Below are 23,210 nucleotides of genomic sequence, written 5' to 3' on the forward strand. Positions count from 1 at the left end.
CACAAACAAATGAGAAGAGGATTTATGGCCAGTCAATGTTTGTGTGATGCCGAATCTCTCCACATGAACACACAGCCTGCTCAGGCAATGTTTTATTAGTCGCACGCCCACAGCCCACCCACAGACACCACTAACCATCTGAAGAATATTACACACAAAAAAATCTACAATCTGATTGGCTGATTGTATGCAATTTACACAATTTACATGAGAGTCAGTATGCACAATTACCAAAGGAATTCACATAGGAAGTTCCCCAGCTGTTAAAATAAATAATTGGATAAGATGATTAGGAAAGACATTGAAAAGTTAGCTGAACACACATAAAAAGATAGATAGATAGATAGATAGATAGATAGATAGATAGATAGATAGATAGATAGATAGATAGATAGATAGATAGATAGATAGATAGATAGATAGATAGATAGTACACACACACACACACGCGCGCACGCACACACACACTCACACACATGTATATACACAGACAGACAGAGAGATAGATATAGACACACAGACAGATAAAGACAGACAGACAGACAGACAGACAGATACAGACAGACAGACAGACAGACAGATACAGACAGACAGACAGACAGATAGACAGACAGACAGACAGACAGACAGACAGATACAGACAGACAGATACAGACAGATAGATAAATCGATACAGACAGACAGACAGATACAGACAGACAGACAGATACAGACAGATAGATAAATCGATACAGACAGACAGACAGACAGACAGACAGACAGACAGACAGACAGACATAGACATGCAGACAGACAGACAGACAGACAGACAGACAGACACAGACAGACAGACAGACAGATAAATAGATCGATACAGACAGACAGACAGACAGACAGACATAGACATGCAGACAGACAGACAGACAGACAGACAGACAGACAGACAGACAGACAGACAGATACAGACAGATAGATAAATCGATACAGACAGACAGACAGACAGACAGACAGACAGACAGACAGACAGACAGACAGACATAGACATGCAGACAGACAGACAGACAGACAGACAGACAGACACAGACAGACAGACAGACAGATAAATAGATCGATACAGACAGACAGACAGACATAGACATGCAGACAGACAGACAGACAGACAGACAGACAGACAGACAGACAGACAGACAAATATAGACAGACAGACAGATAGATAGATAGGTAGGTACATAGGTGAATGAGTAGGTACAGGTAGACAGACAGACAGACAGACAGACATACAGAAAGACAGAGAGATAGAGACAGACAGACAGATATAGACAGACAGACAGACAGACAGATAGACAGACAGATAGATATGTAGGTAGGTAGGTAGGTAGGTAGGTAGGTACATAGATGAATGGGTAGGTACAGACAGACAGACAGACAGACAGACAGATAGATAGATAGATAGATAGATAGATAGATAGATAGACAAATAGATATGTAGGTAGGTAGGTAGGTACATAGATGAATGGGTAGGTACAGGTAGACAGACAGACAGACAGACAGACAGACAGACAGAGAGATAGAGACAGACAGACAGATAAAGGCAGACAGACAGACAGACAGATATAGACAGACAGACAGACAGATATAGACAGACAGATAGATAGACAAATAGATATGTATGTAGGTAGGTAGGTAGGTAGGTAGGTAGGTACAAAGATGAATGGGTAGGTACAGACAGACAGACAGACAGACAGACACACACACACACACACACACACACACACACACACACATACTTACCTACATTACAAAAAGGGGACTATCACTGAACACTGACCAAGAGGGGACTAGTGTTTCTGATCATTTTTTACACACAAAAACTACATAGAAAATTTTATTTTAATGCCTATTTTCATAATATAACTTCAAATGTCAATTTTTATTTTTTTTTAAAATATGCCAAGTGGGGACCTGCAACCCTGACTGATGTCTACCTATCCAACAGGGGACCTCCATACCCTGCAATGGATCTCTATGGGGATTACACTAGTCCTAAACTAAAATAAATGTAAGACCTGTCCAAATTAAAACAACTTGCACTGACATATATTTAAATAAACCAGTGCCCTTTGTTTTGCCCCAAAATGCACACAAGTTTTTAGTAAGGCATATTTGTTAAAACTAGTTATATTTCCTAATTAAACTAAGGTCTTGTCCAGGCTTGAGCTAATTCCTGTCCGGGAAACCACCCCTATGTGTAAAAAGTTTGGAGCAGTTTCCCGGACAGGGTTTGGATTAATCCAGGACTAGGGCTTAGTTATATTAAGACATTTAAGTGTGCATCCTAAAACAAAACAATGGCACTGATATTTGTTAAGATATGTCAGTGCAAGATGTTTTTAAGTTGGGGCAGCTCAAACATGCATTTTATTCTGGGACTAGGATAATACCTATCCAGAAAACTATTTTATCATAATGTAACCTTAATGTTGACATATGTCAGCACAGGGGTGGAGGCGCTGTCCAAACTTAAGAGGGAGAGATTGGAGAGTTACAATTTTGCTTAAAACTTAGAGGGAGAAAGGGAATTTTCAAATTGCAATTTTGCCCAAGGAATTTCTTCCTAATAAAAACAGACTGTATGTTTTGTAACTGTGCAGGTGAATACTGTTTCTTTTGCACACAAGAACTAACGTAGTGAACAACATTCCCTGCTATATTCAGCTAACATTAACTATTAATATGAGCCTTTTGATTATGTTGTATTATGTTATTAAACTTAATAGTGATTTGTGACATATATTTTTATACAATGTAAGTGACTCATTAAGTTTAGCTACCACCCTTTGGCCGGTTTAGTTTTCAAATTTAATATTTTTATAAGCTTATGACATATATAAGCTTTGAAACTGTTCTTACATCAGATTTAAGGTGAATATAGCAAGAGGGCTGAGCAGACAGAAGAGGGAGAGGAAGAACAGTTGAGCAGGTAAAGATGGCAGTCAATAAGTTTTAATATTAGGTTTATACTGTTTTAGTTTTTTGTCTTAGTGGATTTGTTCTTATATTAGAGCAAAGGTGAAGTAGTAGCTATTTAGACAAATCAAAAGAAGGATAGGAAGAACAACTGATCAGCTAAAGCCCAAGAAACACAACTAAAAAGATGGATGAAGATGTTAAAAATGAAAAAGGTTCTAAAACTGAAATGCAGAGGGTGAGAATAGAATCCTGCTTGTCATTAAACATACACAAACACCTCCGCTCACACAAAACTAAGAAAGATTAGAAAGACTTTAGCTGAAAGCACATGTCTCAAAACCAGATCGACCCACGCATGTGCCTTTTAAGCAGCAATAGGCATGATCATGTTAGTGATTTCACAAAATGTCTTTGGTCCCCTATTTGATGGTGAAGTGTGACATGTGTTTATCTGCTTTGACTTTTAGGAAACACACACTTCACACTTCACTATTTAACAGGGGACCTAATGTATTATTATCTTGAAGAAACTCACTATTTTATACTATTTGGACAGAAGTTAAAATGTGTAAAATGTGTCTTAGAAATGAGCAGTTTAAGCACCAAATTTAGGCATGATCATGTTAGTGACTTCACAAAATGTCTTTGGTCCCCAGTTTGATGGTGAAGTGTGACATGTGTTTATCTGTTTTGACTTTAAGGAAACACACACTTCACACTTCACTATTTAACAGGGGACCTAATGTATTTTATCTTGAAGAAACTCACTATTTTATACTATTTGGACAGAAGTTAAAATGTGTAAAATGTGTATCTTAGAAATGAGCAGTTTAAGCACCAAATTTAGGCATGATCATGTTAGTGACTTCACAAAATGTCTTTGGTCCCCAGTTTGATGGTGAAGTGTGACATGTGTTTATCTGTTTTGACTTTAAGGAAACACACACTTCACACTTCACTATTTAACAGGGGACCTAATGTATTTTATCTTGAAGAAACTCACTATTTTATACTATTTGGACAGAAGTTAAAATGTGTAAAATGTGTATCTTAGAAATGAGCAGTTTAAGCACCAAATTTAGGCATGATCATGTTAGTGACTTCACAAAATGTCTTTGGTCCCCAGTTTGATGGTGAAGTGTGACATGTGTTTATCTGTTTTGACTTTTAGGAAACACACACTTCACACTTCACTATTTAACAGGGGACCTAATGTATTTTATCTTGAAGAAACTCACTATTTTATACTATTTGGACAGAAGTTAAAATGTGTATCTTAGAAATGAGCAGTTTAAGCACCAAATGTAGGCATGATCATGTTAGTGACTTCACAAAATGTCTTTGGTCCCCAGTTTGATGGTAAAGTGTGACATGTGTTTATCTGCTTTGACTTTTAGGAAATATTTTAAATTCTGAATAACTGTAAATGTACTGACAAAATTTACAATGACACTAAAACAACAGTTCTTACCATCAAAAAAATTCTTCATAAAAGATTTTGAAGTTTAAAACTAAAAGTTGTACAAGGATTATTGCACTAAAATGTTATGTAATGTTATAAAGTCATTTAGTAAAAGACAATATAACTGAACCAACTAAAACATTTCAATGCATTAAATAAACATAATAGTTTAAGTTTAAACCCCTGAAATCTTTTCTCATGGCAAGAAATGTAATTGCAATTAAACAGATGTCACACTTCACTATTTAACAGGGGACCTAATGTATTTTATCTTGAAGAAACTCACTATTTTATACTATTTGGACAGAAGTTAAAGGGGCGGTTTCCCGGACATGGATTAGACTAGTCCTAGACTAAAATAAATGTAAGAGCTATCCAAACTAAAAACTACTTTCACTGACAAATATTGAAATACATCAGTGCCCTTTGTTTTACCTCAAAATGCACACAGGCAATGTTTTTAGTAAGGCATGTTTGTTAAAACTAGTTATATTTCCTAATTAAACTAAGGCGTAGTCCTGGATTAAGCTAATTCTGGTCCGGGAAACCGCCGGAAAATGTGTATCTTAGAAATGAGCAGTTTAAGCACCAAATGTAGGCATGATCATGTTAGTGACTTCACAAAATGTCTTTGGTCCCCAGTTTGATGGTGAAGTGTGACATGTGTTTATCTGCTTTGACTTTTAGGAAACACACACTTCACACTTCACTATTTAACAGGGGACCTAATGTATTTTATCTTGAAGAAACTCACTATTTTATACTATTTGGACAGAAGTTAAAATGTGTATCTTAGAAATTAGCAGTTTAAGCACCAAATGTAGGCATGATCATGTTAGTGACTTCACAAAATGTCTTTGGTCCCCAGTTTGATGGTGAAGTGTGACATGTGTTTATCTGTTTTGACTTTTAGGAAACACACATTTCACACTTCACTATTTAACAGGGGACCTAATGTATTTTATCTTGAAGAAACTCACTATTTTATACTATTTGGACAGAAGTTAAAATGTGTATCTTAGAAATGAGCAGTTTAAGCACCAAATGTAGGCATGATCATGTTAGTGACTTCAAAAAATGTCTTTGGTCCCCAGTTTGATGGTGAAGTGTGACATGTGTTTATCTGCTTTGATTAAATTCTGAATAACTGTGAATGTACTGACAAAATTTACAATGACACTAAAACAACAGTTCTTACCATCAAAAAGATTAAAACTAAAAGTTGTACAAGGATTATTGCACTAAAATGTTATGTTATAAAGTAATTTAGTAAAAGACAATATAACTGAACCAACTAAAACATTTCAATGCATTAAATAAACATAATAGTTTAAGTTTAAACCCCTGAAATCTTTTCTGATGGCAAGAAATGTTAATGCAATTAAACAGATGTCACACTTCACTATTTAACATGGGGACCTTATGTATTTTATCTTGAAGAAACTCACTATTTTTTACTATTTTCACGCAAGTTTAAATGTACGTGTTAAAAATGAGAAGTCAAAAGCTCTGTGGATTAGCAGGACTAATGCTAGAAAACACAGGAAAATGGCTAAAGGAAACAAAGGTAAAAGAAATAAAAAATAAGGATGGTGTCTCAAACCTGCAGATTTGTGAAAGACACATTGAAAGGAACAGGAATGGGTCATTTGGCAGTGGCAGACAACAGTGTGAATAGGCTTTATGCCCAGCTGCACTTCTTCCTGAACTTCAGCCAGCTCCTTGTTTCCTGTCTGCCATTGTTGGACAAACTGATTAATCCAGGTGTGCCTGACCTCAGTAGTCACAGCAACAATAATCCGACACACCTGAATTAATCAGTTTGTCCAATAATGGCAGACACAATTTTATTATGGACAGTGGTTACACACAACCCAGTTAGTTTTTATTATCATTTCAGAATTGTTTTCAGTCAATGCCAAAATATTTTGTTGCAGCAACACAATTGAATAATGAATAACTAATGTGAAGTGGTAATGTTCAACAAAATCATCTTAATTACTTTTCAGTAACTTAAAATTGTTACGTTTTCTGAACATGTGTTTGTAAAAACTAATCAAATATTTTTTGCTTGTCCAACTCAAGAGTAGTTTATTCTTACAACTCATTTGCATTGTGGACAGTGGTTCCATACAATTACTTTTAGTAACTTTAACATAACAATTTCTTTTTCAAGTTACATCACACATATGCTTTTTGTAATAAACTCTATATAGCGTTCATTTTATTCATAAAAGAATCTCAGACACCAGTTCTTCAAGCCATGTTTATTGCACTTAAACTAGAGATACCGTAAAGGATATACCGACAAATGAGATGTGCTCATCAACTTGAAAAGCTTGCAAAGTTTTTCAAGGACTCTGGATATTACCATGTAACCTTGTAACAACATTACAATTTTTTACAGTTACTGACAACTGAAATGCACGAAGCACCATTCAGGCAGTTTTTTCAAGCCTCCTGATAAATATAATTAAACAACAGTATTACACAACTGTAAAGCCAACTGACAAAATAGGATGCTCTCCATTCAGAGAGCTGGCACATGCGGCTTTCAAAGCTTTTTCAACTACTTTGGACAATTAATGTAAATTTTGTGACATTACAAAACTGTCAAATTGACTGAAAATGTATGGACCTTTTACAAGGCTTGCAAAGCTTTTTCAAGAACTTTGGGATAATTTAAGTTAAATGTTACTGTAACAACATTATAAACGTTAACATTCCATGACAAATTAGATGCAGCACCATTTACGTACAGCCAAAGCTTTAAACAACTCTGCATTAATCTAATTAAATAAAAACACACTGCAAAACTATAAAAATAAATTGACGACACTGTTTACTTCCCGAATGTTATTGTACTGCCATTTTCAAAAACATGGCATTTACATATGAAATATTTAAACATTCCTTGCTCAAAACATCTGCGAAAGGCTTGGGCCCGGTGGCATAAAGCACCTTAAGTTTTTCCCTTAAGCATGACACTTAAGGGGTAAATTCCCCTTAACTAAGAGAATAATTTAAGGGTGTTGCATACAGTATAATCCCTTAAACAGTTTTCTTAGGTAAGAGTAATCGTTAAGTGTTTCACGACAGCGACCCAGGTTTGTCGTTATAAAATACTATTGTTGCCATGGAGACGCAACAGAAAAAACTTAAGGGTTTTTTCTGCAACACCCTTAAGCTTCCCTTACGAAAAAGAGGTATACTTCAAGTTCATTTTATTAAGTATACTTAAGTAATGTTGGAGTATAGTTTTAAGTATACTTTATGCAGTAAGTGTACTAACATTTATGTTCTAGTAGTATACTTGTAAGTGTACTGCTTGAATACCGCTTGGGACTAAATTGGCCCACTTTTAGTATATAGAAGTATACTTCTAAGTGTACTATAAGTGTAAGAGTAGTCAACTTTAAGTGTACAACTAGTGCACAATTAGTTCTTCATTTGTACTGCAAGTGAACTCATGAGTATACTAGTAGTTTTCTAGACTTATACTTCAAGTGTGCATGCAAATGTTCTGTTAGTGTACTCTTAGTAAACTAGTAGGTTACTTATTGTGTGCTGCAGGTATACTTCCAAGTGTTCTTTTAATATACTTTCAGTTAACTAGTAGTTTACTAGTCATATACTGAAAGTGTACATGCAAATGTTCTGTTAGTGTACTCTTAGTAAACTAGTAGGTTACTTATTGTGTGCTGCAGGTATACTTCCAAGTGTTCTTTTAATATACTTTCAGTTAACTAGTAGTTTACTAGTCATATACTGAAAGTGTACATGCAAGTGTTCTGTTAGTGTAATCTTAGTAAAATAGTAGGTTACTTATTGTATACTGCTTGTGTAACAAAGCACTTTGAGACTGAGGATCCACCTGCAGGTTTTTATTAAACACTCTCCAACAGGCAAGGTCAAACAACAGCAAACACAGCAATGTAAGGCAGGCAAATCTCGTAGACATGAAACAGGCAAAAGGGTCAGGGCAGGCAACAAACATACAGTACTCATAAACCAGGTAAAACAGATCAAGATTAATAAATACAGATAGATAAGCAGGCAGGCAAACAGCTCAGCAATGACAGCCGGTACAAATCAAGACTTTGCACTGACTAAGGGCTCTATCTTACACCCGGTGCAATGCAGCGCAATGCGCGACGCAAGTGTCTTTCGCTAGTTTCCACCCAAATTTTCACGTTTAGCGCCGCGTTGTTTAAATAGCAAATGCATTTGCGCCCCCTTTTGCGCCCATGGGCGTTCTGGTCTGAAAAAGAGGTGTGTTCAGGCGCATTGTTGGCGCGTTGCTATTTTGAGGCAACTAAAATAGACTACGCCATTGACCAACAAAAACCTGGTCTAAAGTCTAAGGTCAAGTAGTCAAGTAGGAAGTAGTGCAGCTGGGCATAAAGCCTATGGGAGTTCTGGGTTTATCCCCCACCTGCTTAAATGTGTCCTGTCTTGAAAAAGCTTAAAAGTTCAAATTAATGCAGTTATTAGTACCTTTAGTAGTAGTACCTTTTTATCCCCTTTGGGAAATTCTTTCAAGCATGCGGTTTTTTACACTTACAAAACAATACAATATAACAACAAAAACAAGTTTTTAAAAGAATTCATCATTTAAATATTTCACTATTGTGGTACAAAGGATTTTCCTAATTTTAAGCAACATTGAAGAACTTACCAAGCCTTTTGACCCACAAGAACTGGAAGCTGCAATGAACGCGCTGAAACCTGGGAAAGCAGCAGGAATCGACGATGTACTGACAGAAATAATACAGCACCTGGGACCTAAAGCAAAGACCTGGCTCCTAGAAATGCTGAACTCATGCATGGCAGAAAAAATAATTCCATCGGCATGGAGAAAGGCCAAGATAGTCACAGTTCTTAAACCTGGAAAGGATCCATCATCCCCAAAGAGCTACAGACCAATTTCACTCCTTTGCATTACTTACAAGCTCTATGAGAGGCTTTTACTCCAACACCTTATGCCAGCTATAGACTCTAAGCTTACTGAAGATCAAGCTGGTTTCCATCCTGGTCGCTCTTGCGCTGGGCAGCTATTGAACCTCACCCAACATATCGAGGATGGCTTTGAGTGTAAACTCATCACTGAGCAGCTTTCATAGATCTTACTGCTGCCTACAATACTGTCCAGCACCGCACCATGATTAGGAAACTTTTTGACATGACTGGTGACCTCGACCTGTGCAAAATCATCAAATGCCTCCCCAACAACAGACGATTCTTTATCCAATTAAATGACAAGAAGAGCAAATGGAAAGCCCAAAAGAACGACCTACCACAAGGCAGTGTACTGGTCCCCCTCCTCTTTAATATCTATACTAATGACCAACCACTTCACTCACAATACGGTCGCTTTATCTATGCGGACCACCCAACAGGAGAACTTCCAGAAGATTGAGGTTTTCTGGAAAGTGTCCTCTGAGAGATGACAACCTACTACAACCATCTGAAACCAAATCCATCAAAAACCCAACTATGCAGCTTCCATTTAAAAAACCGAGATGCGAAAAAAGAACTGAGCATCTCATGGGATGGCTACAAACTCTCTGTGTACTTGGGAGTCACACTCGACAGGACACTCTCTTTCAAAACCCACCTCCAGAACACCAAAGCCAAGATATACACCCGCAATAACATCCTGCGCAAACTGGTAAACTCAAAATGGGGTGCCGATCCACCAACCATCCGTGCAACTGCTCTAGCTCTGTGTTTCTCCACAGCCGAATATGCATGCTCAAGCTGGAGCCGCTCCCACCATACCAAACTGATTGACACAGATCTCAAAGACACCTGACGCATTATTACGGGATGCATAAAAACAACGGCTCTACCATGTCTCTACGCTCTAGCTGGCATTGCCCCCCCTTACATCAGACGATCCATCATCGCACAAGACGAGCGGAGAACACTGGAGTATGACACCAGGCATCCCCTGCATGGACACACAGCACCCCCACACTGCCTGAAATCAAGAGCCAGTTTCCTGCTGACAGTCCCACCTCTCCAGACAACCAGAAAAATAGCAAGGACCAACATTTGGAAAGATGAATGGAACCAGCTAACCACACGAGCCCAGGACTGGATGGAGAGAGGAATCACTCCGACTGAATGACTTGCCAGCGGGCACGATCTCCCATGGCCAACTTGGAAGACCCTCAACAGACTACGAGTGTAACAGGGGAGGTGCAAAGCACTTTTGAAAATATGGAACCTCCAGACAGACGGCACATGTAACTGCGGAGCAGTACAGACAATGCCCCACCTACTGAAGTGTGAAAATGCCCCCCAGTGCAGTCCCCAGGACCTGGCTGAACCAACCCAATCAGCCGTGACCTGTGCCAGATACTGGCAGAATGACATCTGAAATTGCAACGGATTCGAAGAAGAAGAAGCAACATTGGCATCCTAAATCTTTGACCCGAATGTTCAAACTCATCATACAATGGGTGCATATAATTAAATGTGACCCGTGCTGGCAAAATTAGTCAGAATGAACAAATTTTCAAAAAGAGTTATTTATATTCTCTATTAAAAAAAATATATAAAACAATATATGACTTGTTGGAATGTGACGAAAAATGACAGCACTACACCTGTTTGAAGTTGACAGAGTCAGCAAAGTCAATTTTGAGAAAAATCAAATTAAAGATTTTTGAAGGTTCAAAAGCAAAATCAGCACATCCTTAACTTAAAATCACTGGTAAAAATAATAGATTTAACACACAGTCAAAAACAACATCAATAGGATAAATATATGTTGAACTTACTTTTATTGTTTTATTGACATTGAGACAAACAGCTTTCAGATCTAATCTAATATAATGTTACACATCAGATCCTCAACAGTTAAAGGTAGGGTAATACATTTTGAAAAATGCTAACGGTAGCCGCCTAGCAATGAAATCCCGATCCCGCCCTCAAGTCAAATCGCCATCCAAAGTCACGCCTCTTTCACAACACATGAACACACACAGATCAGACGGTCACGTCTCATGTCTCATTCAGCAGTGAGAAAACTTTGCAGTACAAAGTCGAATAACACTTCCAAAATAACCAAACAACTGTTTACATCAGAATTAGTTTAAGCACACGTTCGGTTGTGTAGACGTTGTAACTATATCGTATATCGTTATATCGTACGTAAAGTAGAATATCTGAATCCATTTCAATACAAACATATCGCGTACCTACCTTACCAAAATAAACAGTGCAACGACTCTTTCAGACCCTTTGCCTCCTGCAGCTGTTTGCATCTCGTGGTAAAGCAGTAAAGTTACTGATGTTCATTTGGGTTTTTGCTCTTGCTGATCCAGGCAGTTTTTGCTGTTGTTGTTATAAAAGATGCTTTTAGTTTTGTGCCTCCTGTGTAGGTTGTCAATTCAGTAGAAAAGTTTGCTGTTCTCACTGTTTACAGGCAGGTGAGCGCACGTGAACGCGCCGATGACGTATGGTGTCTGCGTGGACTCGCTGCGCGGTGGGCATTCAAATTACGCTTACATATGAGGGACAAAAACGGAAACGGACCGAAATCTATGATTTGTTGAAAATTTTTTGGTCCTACGCCTTTCACAGATGACATAAATTTCTACAAATACATTTAAACAACTTAACACAGTGATTGCTATCAGGATGTAAGGAGACTTTTAACCAGCATAACAAAAAATGTTTCAGGATCAAATCTGTTACCCTACCTTTAACCAAACATTCACTTAAGACATAACAGATTAAGGGCCCTATTTTAACGATCTAAGCGCATTGTCTAAAGCGCACGGTCTAAATGGGCGTGTCCGAATCCACTTTTGCTAATTTAACAACGGGAAAAATGGTTTGTGCGCCGAGCACACGTCGAAAAGGGTTGTTCGTATACTCCTAATGAGTAATGGGAGTGTTTTGGGCGTAACGTGCAATAAACCGATGAGAGTCTTATCTCTCATCCCCTTTAAAAGTCAGTTGCGCTGGCGCTATGTTTAATCCCTATTTAGATGATGGACTTTGTAAACTGAAAAACTAAGCGGAGGAAGAAGACCCCCAGTTTAAGATTAATGTTAAATAATTGTGTTGTTTTTTACTTGTATTGAAATTGTTATTTTTTTATTAAAACCTTTAAAACCCGTTTTCTTTTAGTCATAGAAGTAAAAATAGCAGGCTTTTAATTGCTGTAAATGTATGGCTATCCAATATCATCAAAAAATAATTTACAAGTATGTAAGAAAAGGTTTGTACTGTAAAAATACTTTATTTGTAACAAACAGGAGATAAAGAATTTACAAACGGCTCTCGGTACTGTGACGTGTGGACAGTACTTTCTGAAATCTCCTGCACTACCTATATTTGTATATTTGTAGAAAACTTAAAGGCATGCAAAGAAACCAAACACATACATGCTGAATTAGTAACCACATGAGCACAAGTCATCCACTATGTTAAAGAGTTTCCTCTAAATCACCACATTTAGTATAGCTTTTATCTGAGCTTAAACAGCAACTAGAAACAAAATGAATCTTTTTAAATGGTATTGTCTGTCTTAGATACCCATCTGTCTTAACATTTCTACTCTCAGCCAGAGTTCTAAAATGAAATGTTCTAAGAAATGAAATGTAGAATTTAGTTGCCACTAAATATCCATTTTGCTCTGCTAGGTTCTGCACACTTTGGTAAGTAATGTGGAGAGACTTCCTACAACCCCCCAGAAATTCCTCTGCAAACCCCCACGTGCAATTAGCATTTCTATGGAGAGAGGCTTCAAGGGAACAGTGTGTGACAGACACGTTTAGGATTGTCTGTAAGAGTTTAACCCTAAAACAACCAAATACAAAGTGTAACCAATCAAATCATTTCAACAGGAAAGTTTCAATGTAGTGTCCCAATAGTTGTCCGGGTTTTGGGAGTGTTTTTTTAAAGCAACCAATCAGTGTTGAGATTAAACACCAATGGGGACACCAGAAATGTGCAAAGATGTGAAATTACAGTACCTCTGTAGGTGTGAAAGTGTTCAGCTAAAAGCTACTATTTTTCCTGGTTTGAACGAAGAATTAGATCTAACTTCATATTTGTAAAATGTATATAATTATGATGTGTGTGATTATTGATTATACTTCACTGCATGAAAAGTGTGATTTTCGTCAGTTAAAGGCGCTCTAAGCGAATCTGTGTGATGTCACTTTTTGTTGATGTTTGAACTGTTTTCAAACAAATGGAGTGTAGCTAACACCTCCCCCTCCCTTCCGTGCTTTCATGAACGCGCCCAACCCCCACCCCCAAATCCTTCTTGTCATTTATTGGCTGGAACACTTTGTTATGGTTTCTGGTGGTATGTTTGGCCGTTTTGTTTTTATTGCAGTTTGTGGAGCCTGGGCCCGGTTGCATAATTTTCCCTTAAGTTCACCCTTATGTTTCCCTTACACTTAAGTGTGTTGCAGAAAAAAACCCTTAAATTTTTTCTGTTGCGTCTCCATGGCAACAATAGTATTTTATAACGACAAACCTGGGTCGCTGTCATGAAACACTGAACGATTACTCTTACCTAAGAGAACCGTTTAGGGCAGTGTTCTTCAACCCTGGTCCTGGAGGACCCCCTTCCAGAATGTTTTAGATGTCTCCTTAATCAACACACCTGTTTTAACTTATCAGCTTCTTAGGGAGACATTCTGGAAGGAGGCTGATGAGTTGGTTCAGGTGTTTTAAATAAGGCTACATCTAAAACTTTCTGGAAGGGGGTCCTCCAGGACCAGGGTTGAAGAACACTGGTTTAGGGGATTATACTGTATGCAACACCCTTAAATTATTCTCTTAGTTAAGGGGAATTTACCCCTTAAGTGTCACCGATCGAGAGTGGGCAAATTACCCCAATGTAAAGAAAATGTCTTATTTTAATTTTAAACTTTTAAATTGTTGCCTAAATTTTAAATTGAGATTTGTCTTACCTTAAATGTTGTTTTGCAGGCATAAAAGTAAATTTCTTCATCCTATGTTTTTTTTTATTTATATCTGAGTTGGGAGTTGAAATCCAACCTTATTTCATCCTTCATCACTGACTTGTTACCTAAAATGTAGCAACATTTTAAAACATGTCAACAACTAGTGACGGATAGGATTTGATATGGGGATTTAATAAAATGTTTTTACACAGCAGTGTTTTTTATCCTTTATTTTATCAGGAATAATCACATTGAGATAAAAAATCTCTTCTGGCCAAAAATGGCAGCACACAAAGTTTCACACAAAAATATTTCAAGAAAAACTATACAAAAAACTTCCTGTCCAGCACTCAGAACTACAATTCGAAATAATAACGAAATATATAAATGTTTGAAACAAGAATATGATTATTTCAAATAAGACTCCAAAAGGTTTCTAAATCTAGCTGTTCTGGGGGGGGTTGGGGGGGTTTGCCTGACATGCCCCCACGGAAGAGAATTTTGAAAAAAAGAACCCCTGAAATAAAGACTTCTGGTGAAAATAGTGGAAACTAATTTATACATTTAGATAAATATATTTCATACAACTTCTTAGGCCTAAATATTTAATGAATAGCAAAGTATGCCTAATAAGTATACAAGACTGAACCACATAGATGTGAAATATAAAGGCTATCATGATCATTTTGCCAACACCATGGTTTTATTTAAGTTTATAGACCCCTTCACGGTTCACGTCACAGGCTGGTCCCACTGCGCATGTCGGGGTCAGAAAAGTCATTACAGCAGATTCAGTTGCGTATTATTCGGTATCGTCAAAAATGCCTACTTACGTCGTGGGCTGTGAAAATCGCACCAGGTCTTCCGTTAAGTTTTCGCCAGTCATGCAGAATCTCAAAAACAAAAAAATACAACATCTGCGTCTGCAAGCAATTAACGTGCAGACTGGGACAATGCAAAGATCAAAGAGGCTTGTGTTTGTAGTGCTCACTTCATTTGAGGTAAGTCATCATTTTTCAGCACTGTTAGATTAAATTATAAAGCTAAATGGTATGAACAGTTCGACCCCGTGCTGCGCGCGCACCCGATAGTCATTCAATGTTTACAAACCTTGAAGGGGTCTATAATACGCCCTCTTCAAAGACCCCACCCCTTTTTAAACCTTGAGCTATCTAAATCCATAATTATTTAATAAGAAACCCATCAGAAATGATTGACACATTATGAGACGGGAGGGACCGGGAACAAAGGGAGAACACTGGAGAGATATATATGTGGATATATATGTTAGGCTAAACCTGTACTATCTCTTTTAATTATAATCACTTTCTTATCAACTATATTTGAGTTTTAAAAATCCACATAATTACATACCATACAGTATGAGCCTCTGGAGACGACTGTTGGACAATGAACCTTGACATTGCTCCATCCTGTGCCCGCAGCCTCTCGCTCCTCTTGTAATTATATCCTCATGCGTGATGCTTTATATCACACACTCCGCCATGACAAACAGAAAAAACGCGACGGCATATGCTACAATTGGCCTTGTATTCATTGTCCCTCACGCATTTCAGCCACGGGTAGTCATTTTCCCATTCAATTCTATATTTTTGTTCTCGTTTCTTTTACGCCGGCTGCTCGGATGCAGTCATTTTTACATTTCCCGCTGTTGTCACTTGTCGTCATCGTTGCTATGATACGTGACATCACAATGACTGAAACGACCAATTAAAAGGGCATTCCCTGATGGGGCTGCAAGATGTTAAAACGTTATACGCTGATAGACAAACAGAGGGAGAAATTACCGCACCGTCAGGGTTTTCTTATACAAATGACGCGGTCTTCGTTCATGGGTGACATATTATAAGCTATGTGTCTGTCATGTATTTGCACTGAATTAATTTTCATAAAATACGGAACAAACTGCGTCCCGTATCAGTTCAATACGGAACAAGAATTTTATGTGTCCAATACGGGACGATTCCGTATTATACGGAACGGTTGGCAACCCTACTCAAAACTTGGAGTAGGACTACGCGTTGCCTGGAACGCAGCATAATATTTATTATAGCGTATCTTCTTTCCCGATGACACGACGTAGCTTGCATTGCATCTTGGACACAGTAGTCTATAAACTTCTACAACGTTTGAGACGCTTTGTGAAAAGGACTACATTTCCCATAATGCCCCGCCCAACGCTCGCTGGAGAAACCGGAAGCGCGAATTTGAAACGCTAAACGACGCGGGACCTTTTGTTTGTATTGTGAAGAGCTGTATAATAAAGCAAGGTAAGTTAAGATACTTTTCCTTTTAAATCTGAACGTATACAAATGATTTAAAGGATGTTTTAGGCTAGAAGTGCTAGTATTTATTTGCCATGATCTATAACGGTCGGTAAACGTGCGTGCTTGCATTGATCTAAGTTAACGTTACATGAGACAAAGAACTATTAAAAGAATGAGTAAAATGTTTGAATCTTTGAAAAATAAATTAAACCCACAAAGAAGCAAACTCAAGACAAGATGTTTTGGTTTTAAAACAACAAATCAGCATTTCTTGGAAATCATAACTGATAGCAAAGTGACTGTTTTTACTATTGTTTCTTAGTAAAACGCTTGAAACCCTGTTTTTTAATGTAAGTTACCAAAAAGACGCGTTCCAGATCAACTAATAAAATGTAAGATTGTTTACTATTCTATATAAAGATTTCTTCAGTGGACAGTGCTTGGTATTTTACAAGATTTTTAAAACCTATTTAATTCCTAGGAGTCATACAGTTTGTCTTTATTGTTTGCCCTTTATTTTACCTTTCTTAAAGTAAAAAAAACCCTCATGTTTTTGTTTTGTTTGCAGAAATCATGTACACATTATCAGCTTCAGAAGTGGATGTCATTCCTGCAGTCTTTGTGAAGAATGATGCGAGTTAAATTTATTTCATTTGAAGAACCTAACAGGTTAAACGGTAAACAAATCTGTGTATTTGATATGACTTTGATAGATATTGTTACAACTTGGAAAACAACAAACCAAACCAGTCAGAGACAGCGATGTGAGGACATCAACAGAAAATAAAGTAAGATTATGAATATTATGTTTATTATTTATCTTTGTGCAATTTGATTTGGAGTATTGAATGCATCTAATTAGGGATGGCCCGATCAGGTTTTTTGCCCTCGAATCTGAGTCATTTGATTTTGAGTATCTGCCGGTACGGAGTCCCGATCCGATACTTCTATAATACATAAAAAAGAGCAAAAAAAAAAACAGATCCAGGATGTTCCTTATGTCATGCCGCACACGTTGCTGTTTCTATGTGGACTCAAAAGGGTCTAAGGGCACACTCACATTATCCAAACCAAACAATACCCCAGCGCGATTGTCACCCCTCCCAACTCCCCCAGATGCACGCACTCACACTGTACTTTTATCGATCCGAGTCTGGGCGCGCTTTCGTCATTAAGATGCGATTGTTTTGAAGTAAAGCGCTCTCTTAACACTGGAACCCACCGTAATGATAAGTATGTGTTTTTTATTCAGAGTCGTTTGGTGCGCGATTACAGACAGCCCTCTTACAGACAGCCCTCTCACTCGGACATTCACGTAACCCGGCTGCGCGCATCAAAAGGTTTTTACGGAAGCAGATGAAGGTGAGTGGTCGCGCAACTGACGTCTTCACCTTTTGAAACGCGCCCAAGTGAACTGCGCTCCAGCCCACCTCTGCAACCCAGCTGGGGCGCGGCACAGAGCGATCACACTAGTCAGACAAACCAGGCTTTGGGGGTTAAACGCGCCCGAGCGCAGTTTGGTTTGGATAGTGTGAGTACACCCTAACTCTGTGCCAGCGCATAACTATAGATGTGTTAAAAAGTAATGAGAATATAGTAGGGTTGTGCCGATAGACGATAGTATCGTGTATCGACGATCTTCAAACCTATCGCCAATGGCAGGCTTTCATGGTGATAGTCATGACGATAGTTGGCGAATGTATTATTATCATCATAGTTTTACATTAACATGCACATTGCATGCTTTCCCCGCATGAGGGTTTGTGGATGTGACGCAATGAATGTTGTTAGAGAGATTCCTTCTTGCACGCACATGGACTTAATGCGCGCGTCTTGGACTCCTTCTAGCACCTGAAATAAATCCAGCGCGTCATAAGCAGCTGCGCTTCTCTCTGTCTCACATGCATGCGCTCTCGCATCTGTCCGAAGTCTAAACATAAACTAAAGTAGTAATCATTATGTATTTGTTTAGTTTCATGCGAGCTGAGGCAAACTATCCCTTTTGTTTAAAATAACCTGCTGCATATTGGCGCCTCTCTCACTCGTGGACATGCAGAGAGCTGCGTTCTGTCCGAAGTCAGGTCACTAGGTAGTAATCCTGCTTATAATGTGCATTTCAAGGAGTTGTAGCAATACATCCCTCATGTTTAAAATATGATCGCGTTCCGCTGGACCAATGTGTTTAAAAAGGCACCTCATGAGAGCACCACTGCTTGACACGTGTAGCCTTCTGCAACAGCACTAAACAAATGCATTAAATTGTTTGATTGCACGCGCGTGTGTGCCTAAGTGCATTTTTTTTACAGTCAGTAAGTAATCATGTTAAATAATCATGATTATGACTTTTCCCATAATTGAGCAGCCCTAGCAGGGCTAACATGTTCGAGGGGTAATCCTGATTACAGCAAAGGCACTGGTGTGTTTCAATGACATTTTGGACCTCTGGTAGGATTTTATAAGTTTCAATTTTAAAGCTGTGCCACAGGTTGACCCAAACTTTAAAACCTGAACTTTAAATGATGCAAATCTATGGGTCTGACACCCTATATGCATTTGTTGCACATGTCATTATGCACAATTGATCAAACTTTAAAGGAAGTTATAAGAATCAACCTCCTTGACTAATTCTAAGCATAAGATAGGCTACCCAAAAACACTCAATTAACAAGAAAACAACATACTGATTCAGCAATATGTCTTATAAATTATCTATAGGGCCCGATTTCCGATCACGTGATCGAATCGGGACATCCCTACATCTGATGTGACTTAAAAGTGGCCGCATGTTTTTAACATGATCTCTGAAATTTACAAACACATTTTCACATGTCTTGAACTGAATGTTAAAAGTCTCTGTTCTTGGACTGTTGGTGTTTTGTACTATGTGCTTCATGTCCTCACTTTTGCATTTTATGTTAATGCATTTTCTAACTGTATGTGTTTGCTACTATTCTAGATGCTGTAAGAAGTCCTTTATGTGCACAGAGATGGAGGTTGAAAAGTTACTAAAACACGCTCATATTAGGCACGGTTCCTTGAATCGTGCCTGAGCTCGCTTTCATCATTAGGATGCGATTGTTTGCAGAACACAAGAAGTAAAGCACTGTCAATGTGAGTCAAACAACTGCTCGACTGAGGAGTTGAAGAGAGAAGGGCAGCTGCACATTTCTAAAATTGTGGTAAGCTTAATCAAACCACCCATGCTTTAATTTGACAGAATCCATTTTTTAATAAAGTATTTTTACTTGTATTTTGTAGAAAGCACTCTGTCGGCTACACAACTCGGAGGCAAATTGTAGGCACTATCACCAGGAGCAGAGGTATGGATGAAAGATAAAGCCTAAAATGCATTCTGTTGTTTCCGAAGCAAATAAACACATTTGTTTTAATTTAATACATTTTGCTTCTATAGATTAAGCTCACCACATAATGGGAAGGACACCTCATTTTTAGTGGGAGCACTGGCTACAAGCCTGGAGTTGCACAATGAAGGCCTTGATAAAAATTAATTTGGTAAGTAATTTTCATTTGTGGTTGTTGTTATTTCTATTTTTGTATAGTTTTGTGTGTATTTTGCTTTTAACAAACCTCACTCACTTGTTTCTAGTGGCCTGCAAGACATTACCAGAGCTAGCCAGTGTGGCCACATCACGGAGTGACCAGAGGAGGAAGAGGGTAAGATAGATTAGAATTAGTTTCTGTTCTAATTCTTTATTTCTGTTTCATTAGTATAAACTGTAATGATGTTCATTATTCTTGTTATATACAACAGTTGTGTTTCAGCTCTTGGAGTCAAACCCAGTGTACTAGCTGTGGACAAAGTGGGCTTCTGAAGGGGAATCACCACTGACATGATTTCAGATGAAGAATACAATGCTGTTGATGGAGTGTCGGGTGGATTGTGAGACCTTCATCGTTCTGCAGTCAGGCGCTCCGCAATCTGTGTGCTAAGCTGCAGCTGCAACTGTGTGTGTTCAAACTATGCAGCGTTGCATCACAGTCTGCAATCTGAATTGCTGTCTAACAGAATGCCACCGCTTACCTATGACCCCAAGGCAGCAAAATGAACACATTTGATGCCAAATGTGATCCCAACAACATAATCGTTGGCTTTTTTTTGACTTTGTGTGTATTTATTTTTCCTATGCTTTATTAATAAAACTCTTAAATTTTATCAACATGTCTCTCCCAAATGTCTGTTTTCTTTCCCTAATATTTTTTTATTAATGCCCTTAGCCCATGGTATACGTTACATAGTCTTTATAATATTAGCCTTCATGACACATAAATTTTTTGTTATATCTCATATAATATATCTAATATAAACCGTAATTTTATTAAATAATAAAAGGGAGGGGTTTATTCAAAATAGTATTATAATTGCCCAGACTGGCCAATCGCAACAAATATATCAGCCAATGACAGATGCTATTTCTGTTTTAAAAGTTGTTGCTACCGAAACTGCTCATTTTTAATACGTACATTTAAACTTGTGTGCAAATAGTATAAAATAGTGAGTTTATTCAATATAAAATACATTAGGTCCCCTGTTAAATAGTGAAGTGTGACATCTGTTTAATTGCAACTACATTTCTTTACATGAGAAAAGATTTCAGGGGTTTAAACTTAAACTATTATGTTTATTTAATGCATTGAAATGTTTTAGTTGGTTCAGTTATATTGTCTTTTACTAAATGACTTTATAACATTACATAACATTTTAGTGCAATAATACTTGTACAACTTTTAGTTTTAAACGGCAAAATCTTTTATGAAGAACTTTTTTGATGGTAAGAACTGTTGTTTTAGTGTAATTGTAAATTTTGTCAGTACATTCAAAGTTATTCAGAATTTAAAATATTTCCTAAAAGTTAAAGCAGATAAACACATGTCACACTTCACCATCAAACTGGGGACCAAAGACATTTTGTGAAGTCACTAACATGATCATGCCTAAATTTGGTGCTTAAACTGCTAATTTCTAAGATACACATTTTAACTTCTGTCCAAATAGTATAAAATAGTGAGTTTCTTCAAGATAAAATACATTAGGTCCCCTGTTAAATAGTGAAGTGTGAAGTGTGAAGTGTGTGTTTCCTTAAAGTCAAAACAGATAAACACATGTCACACTTCACCATCAAACTGGGGACCAAAGACATTTTGTGAAGTCACTAACATGATCATGCCTAAATTTGGTGCTTAAACTGCTCATTTCTAAGATACACATTTTACACATTTTAACTTCTGTCCAAATAGTATAAAATAGTGAGTTTCTTCAAGATAAAATACATTAGGTCCCCTGTTAAATAGTGAAGTGTGACATCTGTTTAATTGCAACTACATTTCTTGCCATGAGAAAAGATTTCAGGGGTTTAAACTTAAACTATTATGTTTATTTAATGCCTTGAAATGTTTTAGTTGGTTCAGTTATATTGTCTTTTACTAAATTACTTTATAACATAACATTTTAGTGCAATAATCCTTGTACAACTTTTAGCTTTAAACTTCAAAATCTTTTATGAAGAACTTTTTTGATGGTAAGAACTGTTGTTTTAGTGTCATTGTAAATTTTGTCAATACATTCACAGTTATTCAGAATCTAAAATATTTCCTAAAATTCAAAGCAAATAAACACGTCACACTTCACCATCAAACTGGGGACCAAAGACATTTTGTGAAGTCACTACCATGTAGTAAACAATTTTACAAACATTACATTTTAAGAGTTTTGACACTTTTGTATTAAAGATATTTAAGACACCTTTATGTACACTGTCAAAAATTCTGTGTTTTTTGTCAAATCAACATATATTTTTATGTTACTTTAAGTTGAATAATTGCAACCTGTTTTTGTAAGTTATGTCAACTTATCACAATTAAAAATAGTAGGTTAAATTGGCTTGCAAAACCAAGTTGTTTTTTTATTATTGTATATGTTATGTTTGGAGAGTTTGAAAAACTTGTTCCTTAGATAAGCAGCCTGTTAAATAGTCTTTATTCAGATTCAGAGTCTCTCAGAGCCATTCAATGAATAGCGAGGTGTGAACGTCGTGTGTTAATGGGCAGTTACAGTTCCTGCTCCAGCCTACAGAGGTGCTGCTGAGTATGAGTGTTTACACAAACACACATGTAGGTCCCCATTTGGTAAAAATTAAAAAAAATTTACCAGACTGTTTTTCACTTGATTTTAGCATGATTTAAAGCATGACCAACAGGGGACCTGGAAAATGTCCCCTCTTTGCTTTATGGTCCCCTGTTGGTGAGTGTGTAACGACACCAAAGTCCCCACTTAGATAGGTAGGCAAGTACACACACACACACACACACACACACACACACACACACACACACACACACACACAGTAGATACATAGGTAGATAGGCAGACAAATAGATATGAAGGTACTAGGTAGGTAGATGGATAGATAGAAGTGTATTTTTATTCCCGCCTTCTTCTTTTTTAATTACTATTTATGCTTTTGGGTCCTTTTGAAATGAGTTACCTAATGTGTCACTTTTTGTTCAGCAATCCTGCAGGGCCCTCGATTTATCACGCAAGAACCTGTGGGACAG

The 23,210-nt window shown here is 37.4% G+C and overlaps 1 protein-coding gene and 1 long non-coding RNA gene across 3 annotated transcripts in view; one reads left to right on the forward strand and one right to left on the reverse strand.

The window, feature by feature from the left end:
• The window catches only part of sdk2b (sidekick cell adhesion molecule 2b), a 418,765-nt gene that overhangs the window by 214,793 nt on the left and 180,762 nt on the right, over positions 1-23,210 (reverse strand). The gene's annotated exons all lie outside the window — the stretch shown is intronic.
• Positions 17,297-21,420, forward strand: LOC141363647 (uncharacterized). Of its 2 annotated transcripts, none has more exons than XR_012369129.1 (6): positions 17,297-17,425; positions 19,594-19,816; positions 19,896-19,957; positions 20,050-20,150; positions 20,245-20,312; positions 20,410-21,412. It is a non-coding gene; the product is annotated as an uncharacterized lncRNA (long non-coding RNA). The 2 variants fall into 2 exon arrangements; XR_012369130.1 differs by lacking the exon at positions 17,297-17,425 and adding an exon at positions 17,946-17,999 and having other exon boundaries at positions 20,410-21,420.

This window comes from Misgurnus anguillicaudatus, chromosome 4 (genome assembly GCF_027580225.2).
Source record: "Misgurnus anguillicaudatus chromosome 4, ASM2758022v2, whole genome shotgun sequence".
NCBI lineage: Eukaryota > Metazoa > Chordata > Actinopteri > Cypriniformes > Cobitidae > Misgurnus > Misgurnus anguillicaudatus.